The sequence below is a fragment of the Callithrix jacchus genome, chromosome 20 (assembly GCF_049354715.1).
Source record: "Callithrix jacchus isolate 240 chromosome 20, calJac240_pri, whole genome shotgun sequence".
In the NCBI taxonomy this organism is placed as follows: domain Eukaryota; kingdom Metazoa; phylum Chordata; class Mammalia; order Primates; family Cebidae; genus Callithrix; species Callithrix jacchus.
Window position 1 is genome coordinate 3,752,061 of NC_133521.1, and position 21,769 is coordinate 3,773,829.

General features: G+C 36.2%; 1 pseudogene; it reads left to right on the forward strand.

Annotated features, from left to right (window-relative positions):
• Nucleotides 1-2,719: 2,719 nt before the first annotated feature.
• LOC100403330 (RPA-related protein RADX-like) overlaps nt 2,720-21,769 on the forward strand; it is a 31,802-nt pseudogene continuing 12,752 nt past the window's right edge.

A 21,769-nucleotide genomic window follows, 5' to 3' on the forward strand; every position in this document is an offset into this window, starting at 1 on the left:
TCACGCCAGTTAGAATGGCGATCATTAAAAAATCTGGAGACAACAGATGCTGGAGAGGATGTGGAGAAAAAGGAACACTTTTACACTGTTGGTGGGAGTGTAAATTAGTTCAACCATTGTGGAAGACAGTGTGGCGATTCCTCAAGGCCTTAGAAATAGAAATTCCATTTGACCCAGCAATCCCATTACTGGGTATATATCCAAAAGACTATAAATCGTTCTACTATAAGGACACATGTACACGAATGTTCATTGCAGCACTGTTTACAATAGCAAAGACCTGGAATCAACCCAAATGCCCATTGATAATAGACTGGATTGGAAAAATGTGGCACATATACACCATGGAATATTATGCAGCAATCAGAAATGATGAGTTCGTGTCGTTTGTAGGGACGTGGATGAATCTGGAGAACATCATCCTCAGCAAACTGACACAAGAACAGAAAATGAAACACCGCATATTCTCACTCATAGGTGGGTGATGAAAAATGAGAACACATGGACACAGAAAGGGGAGTACTAAACACTGGGGTCTATTGGGGGGAAAAGGGGAGGGCCAGTGGGAGGGGGAGGTGGGGAGGGATAGCCTGGGGAGAAAAGCCAAATGTGGGTGAAGGGGAGAAGAAAAGAAAGCACACTGCCATGTGTGTACCTACGCAACTGTCTTGCATGCTCTGCTCATGTACCCCAAAACCTATAATCCAATAAAAAATAAAATAAAAAATAAAAAAAAAGAATGTATAGGGATCCTGAGACCAAAACGTTTTGAGAATCACTGATCTATTGCATATTGAATATCCAGTTTATTTATTTTCATTATTTCTTTTTTGATAATGAACATGTTTATTTCTATGAATTTACACAAATTCTTCCTTGTCTAGAGACAGCCTCTAATTCTTTTTTGTATTTGAGAGATAAAATGTGTATTCTATGAAGTTTGTGAGTTAAAAACCCAAACTGGGAAAAATGCTAACCAGAAAGACATCTGATTACACCTCACTCTCTACACCTTATTTTAACAGAAACAGAGACTCTTAGAACTCTAGTTTTACAAACTATGTAGCTCTTGAATTTATTTCAGACAATAAAGGAGCTGTACGTGCCTTCATTGATCAAGAGTATTCCATTGATCAAGACAATTCAAAGCTCATCTGAGATGAGCTTTATCTGACATTAAAATAAAATCACTTAATTATATCAGATCAAATGTTAGGACCTGTGATTCTGGGTTAGTAATTTATTGGGAGAATCTGGAAGGAAAGTTACAGAAAATAATTGTGTGTGTTTTTTGTGGTATAGGCATAATTATATAATACCACTTAAATCCTTATTAAAAAGAAATTACAAGTGTGATATTCATGTCAAAAGTGTTGACTAGGTAAAACATTATGTTAAAAAAGATAGAAATGAAGGGAGGCTTAGCAAAATAAATATTGGTAATAATGCAAATTCAAGTCTTAATAGTTGAGACTGTGGGCTGTGAGAAAGAAAAAGGTGGAGACAGTTGCAGATGGAATCTCTCTTAATTCAAGGAAGACTACATTGGGATTACAAATTAATTCTTTAAGTTGATGAATAGCTTATAAGCAGTTTTTTAACTTTCCAGCAAGCTTACAGATTAAAATGTTTCTAAGTAAATCATATGGCATATGAGAAGATAGTAAGTGCTGTGTAAAAAAATAAAGTGGAATGGAGGATAAGTAAAGGGGTCAGTTTTTAATAGGATAGTTAGGGATACTATCACTGAGAAGGTGACCTTTGAGCAATACTTGGAGAGGAGAAAGTCACTTGCATATCAAAGGGAAAACAACAAGTGTAAAGGTCCTGATACAGGCTCATGTCTGGTATATTTTAGGGAGATGAAGTTTATATATATGAAACTGAGGTGAAGGCAATACAAAAAGTGTAATAAAACAAATATATACAGATATAGATTTTTGAGACAGGCTCTCAATCACTCAGGTTGAAATGCAGTGGTGTGATCATGGCTCATTGAAGCCTGGTTGAAGTGGTATGAGCACAGTTCACTTCAGCCTTGCTGCAGTGGGCTCAGCTGCTTGGACTCAGGTGATCACCCCACTTCAGCCTATAGAGTAGCTGAAGCTATAGGCACATGCCACCATTCACAGCTACTTTTGTCTTTTTGGAGAAACAGGAGGTTTCATCATGTTTCCCAGCCTGGTCTCGAACTTCTGAGCTCAAGCGAGGCACTGGTCTTGGCCTCCTAAAGTGCTGAAATTATAGGCATTATCCATTGTGCTTGGCTTAATTCTATATTAATTTATAGAATTATATTTATATTTAATTATATGTACGTGCTTAGTAATGGGAAAAACATTCCATGACATTGAGGTCTTTTTTTTTTCACAAAATATCTTGTGGGAGGTGAGTTTAGATCCAGGTTTTCCAGGAAGTTATTAAATGATTTAGTAAGATGGAAGGCATTCTAGGTGGAACAATGTGTTAGTTAATATAGGTTTACCTATGTTCCAGGCACATAGTAAGCCTTATATATATATTTCAGCTGTTAATATTAGGGATCAAATGTAGTTTACATGAGAGATGTATATAGACTTAGCTGGCAGGGTTTAGCTGGTAAGGAGTCATTTTAGTTATGATTGGGCTACTATTTTTAACCATTAAAATAGATCTTTGAAGTTACCATTACAAGTTAAACAGGATTTCTTTTCTATTTTTTTACATTCTAGATACCAAAATAATTTCCCTTTCTCACCTTGAAATGACCTGGGCTAACAGAAGAAATTTTCCTGCATTGCTTGTGAGGATCATACATAAATTAAAACTGTGGTACTATGGGAAACCTGATAAAAAGATGATTGAACCATATCAGGTACAAGTAATGATAAGACATCATTTGTTAATTTAAGGTTATAAATTATAACTTACATACTTAATAGTATAATAACCTGTTTATTTAAATAGCTTAAGTAACTTCAATGCAATTTTAAAATGTACATAAATATATGTTGTATTTTTCTGTATAATTTATTGTACATAAGAAATTATTTCTGTATTGGTGCCCTTTATTTCCCTGATCTAGGTAGTCTCCTCCCCACCTTTTAATTTTTCTTCAACGTTTTCTTCTCAGCTATGCTTTCTGCACCACCATATAAACATACTCTAGCCTCCCATTTAAAAAAGAAAATAAAATACTCTCCCTTGGCCTTATGACTTTTTTATTCCCTATTTCTTTCTCTTCATGTAAGCGTCTTGAAGAAGTAGTCTACACTAGATGTTTTTACTTTCTTACCTCCCATTTCTCAACACAATTAGTTTGGCTTTTTTCCTTAGCTTGACATTCACTAGTAACTCACTGTCAAATCTGTGTGATACTTTTCTATTGTTTTGACTCTGTGCTGCATAATGCTCATGAGCTCTACTTTCTTGATATGTTTATGTTCTGTTTTTTCTTATTTAATATTATATTGTATTTTGCCATGATATCAAGAACTATTGTACATATTTCATTAACCTTTTATTATAAAAGTATACATGCTTATTATAGGGAATTTGGAAAATGTAGAAAGCTATTTGAAGATCATACCACTTAGAGAGAGCCACTGTTAACATGGTGAGCTTTATTCCCTTTCTTGTGTGTGTGTAAATCACTTATATACACATATATAAGCATAAATTATATTTACATATACGTATCTATTATATTTATATTATAAATATAACATACATGTGCATATGTATAGGTATCATATATTTCACGTAACTATGTATGTTATATATCACATTAAATTTTCTTTAAAAATGGGGACTATATTTTGAATACAATTTTGTATTATTTCACATTTTCTTAAATATTTGCTCTTATCACTAAAAATTCTTCGTTCATAACTGTTTACAGTTATAAAGTTTTAGCACATGATATCATAAATTATTCAGTCATTCCTTGATATTTTTTTGCCTTCTCATTGTTGCAATCCTTTCCTCCCTGACTTTTAAACTTCACTTATTTGTTGCCTTCCTGCCTCTTTGTGTCTTCATCATTTTGTCCCTGCTTGCCTCTCCAGTCTCCTCTCTTCCTGAGCTTTCTATGCCTCATAATAATCAAATTGCTGGCCGGGCGTGGTGGCTCAAGCCTGTAATCCCAGCACTTTGGGAGGCCGAGGCGGGTGGATCACAAGGGTAAGAGATAGAGACCATCCTGGTCAACTGGTGAAACCCCATCTCAATTAAAAATACAAAAAAATTAGCTGGGCATGGTGGTGTGTGCCTGTAATCCGAGCTACTCAGGAAGCTGAGGCAGGAGAATTGCCTGAATCCGGGAGGCAGAGGTTGCAGTGAGATGAGATCACTGCCTGAATCCAGGAGGCAGAGGTTGCAGTGAGCGCCATTGCCCTCCAGCCTGGGTAAAAGGAGCAAAACTCCGTCTCAAAAATAAAAATAAATAAATAAATAACCAAATTGCCCTACCTGGAATTTTCTAATGGTAACCAATTGTTTTCTACTTTTCATACCTCTACTCATGTTACTTCTTCTGCCTAGAATGCTCTTTCTCTCAATTTTCATCAGATTGGCAAAGCCATCTTTAAGATTCAGTTCAGTGCTTACCTCTGATTTAAATCTTTCCATGTCTACCCATATGCCTAGTCAATAAGGAGAATCAAGTACATGCTACTCAGGACCCCACTATAGAGCATGTATAACCCAGTAACACATATCTGTTAATAGATTTGCTAACCTTACTCTACTGTGAGCTCCCTGACTGTCGGGAAGAAGTATTTTATTGTGCTTAAGAGTGCACTTCCTCTAGTCATATGTATGAACTGAATTCAGGTTTCGGCTTTGTTTACCATTTCTTAGCTTTATAATATAGGGAAAATTATCCTTTTAAAGCCTCAGTTTACTCATCTGTAAAATAAGTATACTAATTGTACTTACCTTACAGGTTAGATGTGGGGATTGAATTAGTTAATATAAGTAAAGGATTTACCTATGTTCCAGGCACATAAGTCCTATATATATTTTAGCCATTATTATTAGAGATAATGTTTGATTCATCTCTTCATTTCAGTGCCTAACATAATGTCTGGAGTAGTGAGCCAGTAAATGTCTAATGAATTAAGGAATGAATTACCCAAAATATATATTCGTCATTAAGAGAAAGGGTCTGAGAAAATAACATCATTATTTAAGAAGAAATTAAGAATTAGAAACCACTTTAATGACTGCCTTTTAGGCAGAACTGAAGTTGTCACTGTATTTTAATAATGAGAAAAACTCCATCAAGTACTTTCTGCCTCAACAGACTTCTCTATTTTAACTATATACTCAGAGTAGGCAATAATGCATACTTGTTCTAATATTCCCCTTTCTAATAGCATATTTTTCAAATAGTGTCTCAGAAATGATTTCCATGTCTTATGTGCCAGCCTCGTGTATTGCCATAAATAAATATAACCAGGGCATTGATGGCATTGTGCCCACTCAATTATATGTTTATCTAAAGTTCTCAAATATAAATATCAAAGCCATCCAACAGTTCAGATAACCAAAAATGTTGTCAAAATTTTAAAGTAAAACTTCTAACATGTGATTTGTCTCATTGATTTAACAAATGTATTGTGGGATCACTCTGTAAGGCACCATGCTAAATACTATGGAAGAATAAAATATAAATAAGATTTGGCCTGTGCTCTCAGAGTTTCAGTCAGACAGTAAGTTAGTAGTACATTTAGTAGTCCCATGGATCTGGTGACCGTCTCTTCTTTAGATTACCAATATTAGCAGTTTTGACAACTGAATCATCATTTCTATTTTCTTTTTTTTGAGCTGAAGTTTTGCTCTTGTTACCCAGGCTGGAGTGCAATGGTAATATCTCGGCTCACAGCAACCTCTGCCTCCTGCGTTCAGGCCATTCTCCTGCCTCAGCCTCCCGAGTAGCTGGGATTACAGGCATGTGCCACCATGCCCAGCTAATTTTTTGTATTTTTAGTAGAGATGGGGTTTCACCATGTTGACCAGGATGGTCTCGATCTTTTGACCTAGTGATCCATCCGCCTCGGCCTCCCAAAGTGCTGGGATTAGTTTCCATCACTCTAAATGATCACAGATAATATGCTATATACCATCTGTATACATAAAAGTGACAGATATGTATGAGATTTTATTCTTTTTTTCTAGACCTTTGTGGAGGCTGCTGACAGTTCAGGCATGGTGTCAGTGATTATGTGGAATGCCATGTGTCCTGAATGGTTTAAAAGTTTGTGAGTTGGTTTAGTTCTTCTGCTTCAAGATTATGCTGTTAAAAAGAGGTATCCATTCAAAATACAGCCTGTCTCCATGGATCCACAGATCAAACTAGTAGAAACTGAAAAATATATTCATTATTAACTTAGTATTATGTGACCAAAAGTAAAAGAAAACAAAATAAGTACAACCCAAGTGGAGCTCATTCTTCAATCAACAAGAAATATCTGAGATGATTTTTCTTAATAAATGAAATAATAAACAGGTATATTTATTAGGTTTTGTGATTGCTTGAAAATTTTATGAACAAATAAATTTAAAGGTTCATTGGTTCTAACAGTTTCAGTAATTTTTATGGTCTTTTTCCTAATATGGAAAGTATTCAACGAATTTGTTGTCTTATGAATGACTGTTTTATTTATATAAATTTGCAATATACCATATTAGGAAAAAGACCATAAAAATTACTGAAACTGTTAGAACCTAACGAACCTTTAAATTTATTTGTTCATAAAATTTTCAAGCAATCACAAAACCTAATAAATATACCTGTTTATTATTTCCTTTATTAAGAAAAATCATCTCAGATATTTATTGTTGATTGAAGAATGAGCTCCACTTGGGTTGTACTTATTTTGTTTTCTTTTACTTTTGGTCACATAATACTAAGTTAATAATGAATATATTTTGCAGTTTCTACTAAGTGCTATCTCAAAAGAACTTCTGTTAACTTTTATATTGAGATAATTTCAAACTTACATAAACGTTGAAAGAATGGTATAGAGATCTTCCAATACCCTTTACCCATATTCAACAATTACTAACATTTACCATTGCTTTATCATTTTATCTCTCTCTTCATATATATATATACATATCTACACACACACACACCCCCATACACACACACATACATACACATGTATGTGTATATATTCCCTGTGATCCAGTAAGAGAAAGTGGCAGCCATCATACATACCCCTTTAAGCCTAAACACTTCACTACTATTTCTGTGTATATTTCCTAATAACAAAAGTATTCTATTACATAATCTGAGTACAATTACCAAAATCAGGAAATTTAAAATTGATACAATGGTTAGCAGTTGTTCGCTGTTTTCTTAAATATGTGTTTGTTTGCAAAAACCTTATATGATTATTAAAATCTTAAGTATTTTGTAGACATTGGTCAGATCTCCCTAGATGAAGAAGTTATTACCTAGATAGTCTGGTACACATAGTCTATTACCTCAGTTTTGCTATAGAAAGGTGAGGAACTAAACTGATAGAGATATTGTGACTTACTAAGAAAACACAATAAAAGTTGGTGAGAGGATGCTAATTTACAACACACTACCTCCGCTATATAGAATTATAGGCCCAAATTTTCCTAATGGAAACTCTCTAAGATATGAGAAACAATTTATTCTTTCAAGTAAGTAATTGCAGATACAGAAATTATTTTTTAAATGATAACCTCGATGAGAATATATTTAAAATGTACATTTTGGTATTTTAAAAAGTTTTACTTCTTATTAATGTTAGCAGCAGTCTTTTATTTTCTCCCTCATATTTTTTATAAGTAACAGGACTTTGCCCTATTTTTCAGGAAGAAATAGACTAATTATGTAAAGTGCCAAGTAGTAAATATTTTGGTTTTCCAGGCCATATGGTCTCTGTTTCAACTTTTCAGCTCTGCCTTTGTAGACTGAAGGCAGCCATATGTATGTAAAGGAATGGCTATGGCAATATTCCAATAAACATTTATTTACAAAAACAGGCAGCCATCTGCAGCCTTTAGTTTGCCTAGCCTACATGTATCAGTAGATTGCAATTCTGGCTGTATATTGGAATCACCTGGGGAGCTTTCAAGAGCCGCTAGTGCCCCATCCTCAAAGATTCTGATTACTTATTCTGAGAATGGGATCAAGGCACTGCTATGGGTTTAAAACTCCTCAGCTGATCCCAAAGGTATAGCCAAGGTTGGGAACTATGGCTTTATGATCTTTAAAAATTACCTATGTAAAACTAAAGAGTTTTTTATCCTAGCATTTTATTCATTTTTAATTGGCAAATAATAATTAAACATATTTATAGAGTCTAGTGTAATGTTTTGATCTATGTATATATATTGTAGAAAAACTCAATCAACATATCCATCACCTTACCAAATTACTACTCTTATGTGGTGAGAACATTAAAAATCTACTAGCAATTTCAAAATATATAATACATTATTAACTGTAGTCACCATCCAAGGTGATAGATCCCTAAGACTTATCCCTCCAATTTGACTGAAATTGTACCATTTGATCAACATCTAGCTTTTCCCTATCACTGCCCACTTGCCCCCCCATCTGCCCCAGCTTGCCTCGGGTAACCACCTTTCTACTTTCTGTTTCTATGAGATTGGCTTTTTTAGATTCTTGGAGAACATTATGCTAACTGAAATAAGCCAGGCACAGAAAGACAAATACCATAAGATCTAACTCATAAGTGGAATCTAAAAAGCTGATTCTATAGAAACAGAGTAGAAAGGTGACTATCTTATTTATTTATTTATTTATTTATTGAGACAGCATCTTGCTCTATTATCCAAACTTGAAGTGCAGTGGTGCAATATCAGCTCACTGCAACCTCCACCTCCTGGGTTCCAGTGATTCTCCTGCCTCAGCCTCTCAGGTAGCTGGGATTACAGGCACACAGAACCATGTCCTGCTAATTTTTATATTTTTAGGAGAGGCAGGGTTTCACCACATTAACCAGGCTGGACTTGATCTCCTCACCTCAAGTGATCTACTGGCCTCAGCCTCTCAAAATGCTAGGATTACGGGCATGAGCCACCACGCCTTGCAATACCGTGATTAATTGTCTTTTAATGAGAGAAAAGGGCAGTTCTATAAATCATATTAGGCACAGGAGATGTAAAAAAAAGTCAGTATTATACAGTTCTACCCTTAAAAATTAGTCTAATGAGATAACACCTATGTAAGACAAACAAATTATAGTAAAATGAAAGACTAATGACAGTAAACCATATTAAAAATGTAATAATGTAACAAAGTAATAATGTAAAAAAGGGAAAAGGAAATGAATAAAAATGTAACTGAAGAAAGAATGAACAGTGAAGTAGAAATATGTGTTGCATGAGAGAAAGTGTTAAGCAAGGATTAGGAAAAATACCAGTGTAGTTTAAATGGTCTGAGCATTATAAATGAGAAACAGTAGTGGGAGGAGAGTTGGTCAGTAACTGAATAAGGATTTATGGTACCATCACTGCCTTTTAGGTGTTCATATTGAAGGAAAACTACTGGAATCTTTATCTTGGTTTACTTTTCATATTTCCACACATAATTCCAAGTTAGAAGAACAAAGATGTAATTTTTCTTTTTGAGACAGAGTCTCACTATGTTACCCAGGCTGGGTACAGTGACGTGATGTGATCTCAGCTCATTGCAACCTTCACCTTCCAGGTTCAAGTGATTCTCTTGCCTCAACCACCTGATTAGCTGGGATTACAGGTGCCCACCATCACACCAGGCTAAATTTTGTACTTTTAGTAGAGACAGCATTTTGCATATTAGCTGGGCTGGTCTTGAACTTCTGACCTCAAGTAATTTACCTGTCCGGGTCTCCCAAAGGGCTGGGATTACAGGCGTGAGTCACCATGCCTGGCCAATGCATTTTTTTAAAAGACTCAATAAATGAAAGCTTATAAAGATGGAAATTCTATTGCAAAAGAAAGGATATATTATTTGTTGGATATGTATGGCTTCGTGTATTGCCATTTTGTATATTCTTCTGCATACCTTTTACAAAATAGTACTTAGCTGGCATACGGAAATAATATACCCTTTAAAGTCTTGAAACTTTTACATTGTATTCCGTAATGCATATTGATTGAGATGATAGAATCAAGTGTTTTTGGTTTTGGCAGACAGGGGCCTTTAATTAGGAACCTTAGCATTTTAAAGTTGGAAGGGAGCTTCAATGTAATTAAGTGATACTATGAAAATGAAAGTACTTTGGAATATGCAAACTATGTGCAAGGTAATATTATGTAACACAAACTTTGCTTGCTTATATATGAGTAAACTAAAACTCATAAAGTAAAGTGAATATTTGTGGTCACGTGACTACTAACAGGCAGAACTAAAAATCAAATATCTATCCTGGTTTAAGCCTTGTTTGCTACACAGAAAGTACTTAGAAAAATATAACGGATCAATAATTAAAAAATACCCAAATAACTTTATAACTATTAAAGGTATTGTCAGAGGTTTAAAATTTTTCCACAAAGAAAATATCAGGCACACATTATATTATAAAGAAATTCTACCAAACATTTAGGGAATTATATCATTCTAAAACTATTCCAGACAATAGTCTAAGAAAGTATATTCTCAAACTCATGTTTGCTACCAATATAACCTTGATAATCAAAACCAAACAAGAATAGTATGAAAGAGAAAAATTATAAGTCAGTTTCAGCCTTGAACATATAAACATATATAGAGATATCCTGAATGGAATATTGGCAAACTGCATTGTGTGAAAAAAAAATCACATACTGTGATGAGGTTGCATTTTTCCTCAGAAATGGAAAATTGGTTTTACATATAAAAATCTGTGTCATCCACCATTTTAACAAATTAGATAACGAGCATCCTAATAGATACACAAAAAGCCTTTGTTAAAATTTTGCAACCATTCATTAATTTCAAGAAGAAAATGACAAGAGAAGGAACTTTCTTTAAACTAAGTAGGGGGCTGAGCATGGTGGCTCATGCCTGTAATGCCAGCAATTTTGGAGGCCAAGGTGGGAAGATCACTTGAGGCCAAGCATTTGAGACCAGCCTGTTCAACATGGTGAGATCCTGTCTCTACAAATAAAAATTAAAAATTAGCCAGGTGTGGTGGCATGCCCCTGTATTTCTAGCTACTCGGGAGGTTGAGGAGAGAAGATTGCTTGAGCCCAGGAGGTTGAGGCTTCAGTGAGCCATGATTGCACACCCCTGCATTACAGCCTAGGTGACAGCAATACTGTCTCAAAAAATAAACAAACAAAAACTAATAATGGGTATGTACAAAATCAAAACCAAACAGCAAACACAATTCTTAATGGGAAAAAGTTAGAAACATTCCTTTACAAATGGGGAAAATGGATACCTCCTATTATTACTATTTCTATTTAATGCTGTACTGGCTGTCCTAGGCAGTGTGAGAAGACAAAATTAAAGGTATAAAGATTGTAAAGAAAAACACAAAATTCTTTATTACTCGCAAATTAAATTTTCTATAGAGAAAATAAAAATAACACAAAGTATTAAAAACAATAGGATTTATTATTCTTACCAAACTAATGCAGGAACAGAAAACCAAATACTATGTTCTCACTTATAAGTGGGTGCTAAATGATGAGAACACAAAGAGGGGAAGAGCACACACTGTGACCTACTCAAAAGTGGAGTGTGAGAGAAGGGAGAGAATCAGAAAAAATAACTATCAAGTACTAGGCTTAGTACCTGGGTAAAAAAATAATCTGTACAACAAACCCTTGTGGCATGAGCTCACCTGCACATACACCCCTGAACCTAAAATAAACATTTTTAAAAATAAAAATTAAAAATAATAAGGTATTGGGAAAGCTACAAAAGAATTCAACTGATTTTGTATATTCCAATAATAGTTAGAAATTATAATTAAAAACATCATTGACATCATCAACAATAAGTATAACCTGTGCAGAGATGAATATGACATTATTGGAAGACATTAAGAAAGCCTTAAATAAGTAGAAAGAAACTGGGTAAAGACTGCATTTGCCACTACATAATCAATGAAGAATTAATATCCAACATATAAACAACTCTTGCAAATAAGGTTTTTAAAGACAAACAATTTAATAAAACAATGGCCAAAAGACCCAGGAGTTTCACAGAAGAGATTTTATGTATGAACCGTAAGTATATGAAGTGTGGTTCAATATGATTAGTAATAAGGGAGGTATAAAATAGGACCACGACAAATTGTAATATCACTAGACTGACAAAAAGTACTAAATTTGGCCAGGTACATGGTCTTACAGAGCCCCTGAGACTCAAGTGCTTTGGGAGGCTTATTCTAGAGGATACCTTGAGGCCAGGAGTTCAAGATCAGCCTGGGCAACATAACAAGACCCCTGCACCATCTCTGCTCTACCAACAATTAAAAATAAAAAGCTGGACATGATGGTTCTAGCTACTTAGTAGGCTAAAGCAGGAGGATTGTGTAAGCCCAGGAGATCAAGGCAGCAGTGAGCCATGATTGTGCCACTACACTCCAGCCTGGGCAAAAGAGTGAGACCCTGTCTCTAAAAAATAAAATTAAAAGAAAGAAAGAAAAATTTGACAATACCAAGGTTTGGAGAGGATGTCTATCAATGGGAATTTTTACACATTGCTTGTAGAAACATAAATAAGTTCATTACTTAAAATGATTAGGGATTAAGCTATGAAGCTGAATATTTACATATCATATAATCCAGTGTTTCTACACCTACCTATAATACCCTAGAAAAACACTTGCCTGTGGGCACAGAGAGACATATAAAAAATTTTTTTAACAACCCTATGTATAATAGTAAAATAATCTAGATGTCCATTAACACAATAATGGATAAATAAATTTTAGTTAATAAATTGTAGTATGTTAACACACTGGAACATTATTCAGCTATCGAAATGACAAGAAAACTGCTACATGCAGCTAGATGGATGCACTTTATTAGCATAATGTTGAGTGAAAAAATTAGTCATAAAATACTGAATGTAATTCACTCATATAAAGTTAAAAAACAAGGCTCAATAGGATTTTGTTTGGGCAAAAACGTGTAAGTGATAAAATTCTTTTTAAGTTAAAGAAATGATAGAACACAAAGCTCTCAAAGCGTGGTTAAACTGTTTAAACTGTGGCGCAGAGATAAGTGAATATTTTTTTCTGGTATAATCTAATTAGATGCAAAAAAGTCAAATATTGGGGGTTACACAAATCTGTAATGTAATAGTTTTTCTCATGCTTGTGGTCATTTTTACTGTAAGTTTGATTCTGTGGTTTAGCTATATTTTATTTTATTTTTTTATTTTCATTCATTGCATTATCCAACTTGTATGTAGAATATTGTTTATTGCATTTTAGGTTTTGGGGTACATGTGCAGAACATACAAGATAGTTGCATAGGTACACACATGGCAGTGTGTTTTGCTGCCTTCCTCCCCTTCACCCACATTTGGCATTTCTCCCCAGGCTATCCCTCCCCAACTCCCCAACCCGCAGTCCCTCCCCTATTCCCCCCAATAGACCCCAGTGTTTAGTACTCCCGTCCCTGTGTCCATGTATTCTCATTTTTCATCACCCACCTATTAGTGAGAATATGTGGTATTTCGTTTTCTGTTCTTGTGTCAGTTTGCTGAGAATGATGTTTTCCAGATTCATCCATGTCCCTACAAACGACACAAACTCATCATTTCTGATTGCTGCATAATATTCCATGGTGTATATATGCCACATTTCCCCAGTCCAGTCTATCATCGATGGGCATTTGGGTTGGTTCCAGGTCTTTGCTATTGTAAAGAGTGCTGCAATGAACATTCGTGTTCACGTGTCCTTATAGTAGAATGATTTATATTCCTGTGGATATATACCCTGTAATAGGATTGCTGGGTCAAATGGAATTTCTATTTCTAAGGCCTTGAGGAATCGCCACACTGTCTTCCACAATGATTGAACTAACTTACACTCCCACCAGCAGTGTAAAAGTGTTCCTACTTCTCCACATCCTCTCCAGCATCTGTTGTCTCCAGATTTTTTAATGATCACCATTCTAATTGGCATGAGATAGTATCTCAATGTGGTTTTGATTTGCATCTCTCTAATGACCAGTGATGATGAGCATTTTTTCATATGTTTGTTGGCCTCGTGTATGTCTTCTTTTGTCAAGTGTCTGTTCATATCCTTTGCCCATTTTTGAATGGGCTTGTTTGTTTTTTTCCTGTAAATCTGTTTGAGTTCTTTGTAAATTCTGGATATCAGCCCTTTGTCTGATGAGTAAACTGAAAAAGTTTTTCCCATTCTCTTGGTTGCTGATTCACTCTAGTGACTGTTTGCTTTGCCATGCAGAAGCTGTGGAGTTTGATTAGGTCCCATTTGTCTATTTTGGCTTTTGTTGCCAATGCTTTTGGTGTTTTGTTCATGAAGTCCTTGCCTACTGCTATGTCCTGAATGGTTTTGCCTAGATTTTCTTCTAAGGTTTTTATGGTGCCAGGTCTAATGTTTAAGTTGTTAATCCATCTGGAGTTAATTTTAGTGTAAGGTGTCAGGAGGGGGTCCAGTTTCTGCTTTCTACACATAGGTAGCCAGTTTTCCCAACACCGTTTATTAAACCGGGAATTCTTTCCCCATTGCTTGTTTTTGTCAGTTTTATCAAAGATTGTATGGTTGTAGATATGTTGTGTTGCCTCCAAAGCCTCTGTTCTATTCCATTGGTCTATATCTCTCTTTTGGTACCAGTAGCATGCTGTTTTGATTACTGTAGCCTTAAAGTATAGCTAAAGAAGCCTTAAAGAAGTCCAGTGGTGTGATGCCTCCCGCTGTGTTCTTTTTGCTTAGAATTGACTTGGCAATGTGGGCTCTTTTGGTTCCATATGAAGTTCATGGTGGTTTTTTCTAGTTCTGTGAAGAAAGTCAATGGTAGCATCATGGGGATAGTTTTGATTCTGTAAATTACTTTGGGAAGTATAACCGTTTTCAAGATGTTGATTTTTTCTAATCATGAACATGGAATGTTTCTCCATCTGTTTGTGTCCTCTCTTATTTCGTTGAGCAGTGGTTTGTAGTTTTCCTTGAAGAGGTCCCTTATGTTCCATATAAGTTGTATTCCTAGGTATTTTATTCTTTTTTGTAGCAATTGTGAATGGCAGTTCGTTCTTGATTTGGCTCTCTTTTGGTCTATTATTGGTGTATAGGAATACTTGTGATTTTTGCACATTGATTTTATATCCTGAGATTTTGCTGAAGGTGCTTATCAGTTTCAGGAGTTTTTGGGCTGAGGCGATAGGGTCTTCTAGGTATACTATCATGTCGTCTGCAAATAGAGACAATGTGGCGTCCATCTTTTTTATTTGAATACCCTTTATTTCTTTTTCTTGCCTGATTGCTCTGGCTAGAACTTCCAGTACTATATTGAATAGGAGTGGTGAGAGAGGGCATCCTTGTCTAGTGCCAGATTTCAAAGGGAATGCTTCCAGTTTTTGTCCATTCAGTATGATATTGGCTGTTGGTTTGTCATAAATAGCTTTTATTACTTTGAGATACGTTCCATCAATACCGAGTTTATTGAGGGTTTTTAGCATAAATGGCTGTTGAATTTTGTCAAATGCTTACTCTGCGTCAATTGAGATAATCATGTGGTTTTTGTTTTCGGTTCTGTTTATGTGGTGAATTACATTTACAGACTTGTGTATGTTGAACCAGCCTTGCATCCCCAGGATGAATCCTACTTGATCATGATGGATAAGTTTTTTGATGTGCTGTTGCAATCGGCTTGCCAGTATTTTATTGAAGATTTTTGCATCTATGTTCATCATGGGTATTGGCCTGAAGTTTTCTTTTCTTGTTGGGTCTCTGCCGGGTTTTGGTATCAGGATGATGTTGGTCTCATAAAATGATTTGGGAAGGATTCCCTGTTTTTTGATTATTTGGAATAGTTTCAGAAGTAGTGGTATCAGCTCCTCTTTACGTGTCTGGTAGAATTCAGCTGTGATCCCATCTGGCCCTGGGCTTTTTTTGTGTGGTAGGCTCTTAATTGCTGCCTCGACTTCAGACCTTGTTATTGGTCTATACATAATTTCGGCTTCCTCCTGGTTTAGGCTTGGGAGGACACAGGTGTCCAAAAATTTATGCATTTCTTCCAGGTTTACTAGGTTATGTGCATAGAGTTGTTTGTAATATTCTCTGATGATGGTTTGAATTTCTGTGGAATCTGTGGTGACTTCCCCTTATCGCTTTTTTTTGCGTCTATTTGGTTGTTCTCTCTTTTCTTTTTAATCAATCTGGCTAGTGGTATGTCTATTTTGTTGATCTTTTCAAAAAACCAGCTCTTGGATTTGTTGATTTTTTGGAGGGTTTTTTGTGTCTCTATCTTTTTCAGTTCTGCTCTGATCTTAGTTAATTCTTGTCTTCTGCTAAGTTTTGAGTTTTTTTTTATTTTGTTTCTCAGGCTCTTTCAATTTTGATGATAGGGTGTCAATTTTGGATCTCTCTACTCTTCTCATATGGGCACTTATTGCTATATATTATCCTCTGGAGACTGCTTTAAATGTGTACCAGAGATTCTGGAATGTTGTGTCTTCATTCTCATTGGTTTCGAAGAACTTCTTTATTTCTGCCTTCATTTCATTGTTTATCCAATCAACATTCAAGAGCCAGTTGTTCAGTTTCCATGAAGCTGTGTGGTTCTGAGTTAGTTTCTGAATTCTGAGTTCTAACTTATTTGCACTATGGTCTGAGAGACTGTTTGCTATGATTTCCGTTGTTTTGCATTTAGTGAGGAGTGCTTTACTTCCAATTATGTGGTCAATTTTAGAGTAGGTGTGATGTGGTGCTGAGAAGAATGTGTATTCTGTGGATTGGGGGTGGAAAGTTCTGTAAATGTCTATCAGGTTTGCTTGTTTCAGGTCTGAGTTCAAGCCCTGGATATTGTTGTTCATTTTCTGTATGATTAATCTGTCTAATATTGACAGTGGAGTGTTAAAGTCTCCCACTATTATTGTGTGGGAGTCTCAATCTCTTTGTAAGTCGTTTAGGACTTGCCTTATATATCTGGGTGCTCCTGTATTGTGTCCATATATATTTAGGATCATTAACTCTTCTTGTTATATCGATCCTTTTACCATTATGTAATGACCTTCTTTGTTGCTTTTGATCTTTGTTGCTTTAAAGTCTATTTTATCAGAGATGAGAATTGCAACTCCTGCATTTCTTTGCTCTCCATTTGCTTGGTAAGTCTTCCTCCATCCATTTATTTTGAGCCTTTGTGTGTCCTTGCATGTGAGATGGGTTTCCTGAATACAGCACACCGATGGGTTTTGCTTTTTTATGCAATTTGCCAGTCTGTGTTTTTTGATTGGTGCATTTAGCCCATTTACATTTAGGGTTGATATTCTTATGTGTGAATTTGATACTGCCATTTTGATGCTAGCTAGCTGTTTTGCCCATTGGTTGATGCAGATTCTTCATTTTGTTGATGCTCTTTATCATTTGGTATGTTTTTGGAATGGCTGTTACTGGTTGTTTCTTTCTATGTGTAGTGCCTTTTTCAGGAGCTCTTGTAAAGCAGGCCTAGTGGTGACAAAATCTCTGAGTACTTGCTTGTTTGCAAAGGATTTTATTTTTTCTTCACTTATGAAGCTAATTTTGGCTTGATATGAAATTCTGGGTTGAAAGTTCTTTTCTTTAAGAATGTTGAATATTGGCCCCCACTCTCTTCTGGTTTTTAGAGTTTCTGCCAAGAGATCTGCTGTGAGTCTGATGGGCTTCCCTTTGTGGGTTACCTGTCCTTTCTCTCTGGCTGTCCTTGGTATTTTCTCTTTCATTTCAACCCTGGTGAATCTGAGGATTATGTGCCTTTTGTTACTCTTCTAGCGGAATATCTTTGTGGTGTTCTCTGAATTTTCTGGACTTGAATATTGGCCTGCCTTGCTAGGTTGGAGAAATTTTCCTGAATAATATTCTGAAGAGTGTTTTCCAGCTTGGATTCATTCTCTTTGTCACATTCTGGTACACCTATCAAACGTAGGTTAGATCTCTTCACATAGTCCCACATTTCTTGGAGACTTTGTTTATTCCCTTTTGTGCTTTTTTCTCTAATCTTGGTTTCTCATTTTATTTCATTGAGTTGATCTTCGACTTCTGATATTCTTTCTTCTGCTTGGTCAATTTGGCTGTTGAAACCTGTGCATGCTTTGCGAAGTTCTCGTATTGTGTTTTTCATCTCCTTTAATTCATTCATATTCCTCTCTATGTTGTCCATTCTTGTTATCATTTCCTCGAATCTGTTTTCAAATCTTTTTTCAAGGTTCTTAGTTTCTTTTCCTTGATTTAGAACATGTTCTTTTAGCTCACGGAAGTTTCTCATTACCCACCTTCTGAAGTCTGATTCTGTCATTTCATCACACTAATTCTCCATCCAACTTTGTTTCCTTGCTGGTGAGGAGTTTTGGTCCTTTGTAGGAGGCGAGATGTTTTGGTTTCCTGTGTTTTCCTCCTTTTTGCGCTGGTTTAGTCCCATCTTTGTGGGTTTATCCACCTGTCATCTGAATAGTTGCTGACTTTTTGATTGTGTCCCTGAGTGGATGCCCAGACTGTTGATGATGAAGTATTTCTATTACTTAGATTTTTTCTAACAGTCTAGCCTCTCCACTGTAAGACTGCTGAGGTTCACTGCAGGCCCTGCTTCTCTGGGGTGCAACTCTAGCAGCTGCAGAACAGTGAGGGATGCTACCAGTTTCTTCTTCTGCTATCTTTGTCACAGAATGATGCCCACCAAATGTCAGTCTGATCAGTCCTTTTTGAGGTGACTCTTTGGATGTACAGGTGTCAGGGAGCTGCTTGAGGAGATGGTCTGTACTTTATAGGAGCTCAAGTGCTGAGCTGTGTGCTCTGTTGTTCATTCAGAGCTGTTAGGCAGGTACATTTAAGTCTGCTGTAGCAGAACTCATAAAACCCCAATTTTTTTTCAGATGCTCTGCCTTGGGAAGTTAGGGCTTTTGTTATGAGTATCTGTTGCACTTTCCTGCCCAGTGAGGAGGCAGTCTAGTCACTATTTACCTGCTGAGGCTCTGCCCTACTACCATGGGCTCCGCCCTGCTATCATGGGTTCCACCCTGTCGCCCTGGGCTCTGCCCTACTGTCGTGGGCTTCACCGTGTTGCTGTGGGCTCTGCCCTGTTGCCATGGGTCCGCCCTGCTGTCATTGGCTCCACCCTGTTGCCATAGGCTTTGCCTTGCTGCCAAGTGTAATTCCTTGTAGTCCTGTTTACATGGGTGTGGTTAAAACTGCTGTGATGATGGTGGCCCGCCTCTGTATTGGCGGAGTCTCTCTGTTATGTTGGGTTGCCTCAGAAATGGCAGGCTGCATCAGCAATTGGAGTGTACCTCAGTAGGGGCAGAATGCCTCGGTAATGGCAAACTCTCCTCCCCCACCAAGCTGCACCAACCTGGATTCAGCTGTGCCCGCAGTGAAACTCTCCACCCTGAGCATTTCAAATCACCATTTTGTTTGTCCCTGTGGGGGTGGGACCCACTGAGACTGATCACCTGGCTCTCTTCCCCAGAGCCCTTTTTTTTTTAAGTTGAACTGTTGACTCTCTCTCTCAGGTGTTTCAGTCACCTGCTGATAGGGCACCAGGATCTGTGTGATTTTCCATGCAGTGACCCAGTGCACAAGCTCAAACATCGGTTCCTGGGAATCTCCTGGTCTGGTTCACTGTCGAAGTCCCGTTTAATCAGATGGGTATGCTAATCTGCCCTCCCAAATCTCAGATTGCTGGTTTAACGGGGCACCCAGACCAGTTCATTTTGTGCAGAGTGCTGCTGCACTGCGGCACCAGCAGAAATGGCCACACCAACCAAAACAGCTGTGCTGGTGTCCCATGTCTCTCCTACACCTGGGAATTTCCCCGTTCTGTGGGCAACAAAGATCAGTCTGGAAATGTGGCTTGCACTCACACTCTGCACCTTCACTGAGAGCTGCTATTCTGAGTTGCTCCTACCATACCATCTTGTTTTTCCCTTGCTAATGGAAGTAGAATAACGTTGATAATAGTCTAGTTCTTGAATTTAGCGGTGGGTTCAAAATGTTCAGTCTACCATTTTGCTGTTTAATAAATGCACATGTATATTATGTTGTGTATTATACAGCATTCTAAAGTAGCATATTTGTTTTTCAGAAATCTGCCCAAATCTTCGAGATACCCCAACAAATACAATTATTTTTTCAGAAAAGCAGAAACCAGAATGGAGACTGCTGATGTTAAATCACCAATTTACCACAAGGTAAAATAGTTTATTGTAAAATGTCTTAAATACTAATCTTCATTATTGGTTACTGAAAAACAATGCATTATAATTTTCTCAAAATCTACCCAGAATTAGGCTATAGCAATTATGTAGATATACATTTTCAAAATAATAATTGCAGAATGTTTTTTTTCCATTTAAAAATAAAATATCAGCTGGGCACGGTGGCTCATGCCTGTAATCCCAACACTTTGGGAGGTCGAGGCAGGTGGATCACGAGGTCAAGAGATTGAGACCATCCTGGTCAACATGGTGAAACCCCATCTCTACTAAAAATACAATACAGTTGCTGGGCATGGTGGCACATGCCTGTAATCCCAGCTACTCAGGAGGCTCAGACAGGAGAATTTCCCAAACCTAGGAGGCAGAGGTTGTGGTGAGTCGAGATTGCACTATTGCACTCCAGCCTGGGTAACAAGAGCAAAACTCTGTCTCATAAATAAATAAATAAATAAATAAATAAATAAATAAATAAAATATCAATTTAATTATTTTACTTTTCTAGGTCAAATCTGGATAATATGCCAGAAAATTGTATCTGTGATGTTATTGGCTTTTTAGTTTTTGCAGGAAGGGTCCAGCGTTCAAAGAAGAAAGGTAAGCTTTTAAGATTAAAAATCATAAAAAGTATTTTAGTAAATAATTTGTGTTCATATGTATTTAACAGTTACCTTCATTTATTTTAATATTCTATTCACATAAAAAACCGTGAAGCTTTTTGGTCATATCACTGGATTCACATTGCTGATGAGACTTCAAAGCAACCATTTATAGTGGAACTGTTTTCAACATTGCAGCCAGAAATCTTTGAAAATATTTACCCAAGTTTGCAATTTTTAACATTTTAATTTTATATTTGGAAGCAGTAGAATTAACTTTTCAAAAAAATAGAGGAAACTGATTTACAGATGTGGCATGATATTGAGTTGGCAAATTCAAGCAGTCTGACAGCATGTTTCAATATTTTCTATATTAATATTATATTTAGTATTACAGACATTAACAACCATTGGATTATTGGTTGTCTATTCAGCATTAACTTGGGATTGAAACCAGTTTTTCAGAAAACCGGTCCTCTTATCAATTCTCACTGACAAAAAATCAGACATTGAAAAAAGCCTAAGTTTCAGTAAGACTAAAACATAGGCAGTCAATTCCATTTGTTTCCATTTGGAAATTGATTAAGTAGATCCCATTAAAGACATCAAACACTTATATGGCATTAATTGGTAGATGATTGGTGGATTATGTAATTACATAATGACAATGGTAAGTATAATTCCAGTTGAATATTAAATTAATATTAAGTTGGTGGTGTTATTTTTACTCGCTGGTGAGTATTTTACTTTGGCTTACTTCAGCATTGACTTTCTCCCACTGGATTCATTCAGCTATAAAATTGTTTTTTTCCATTAGTTTTATTTACTTGAA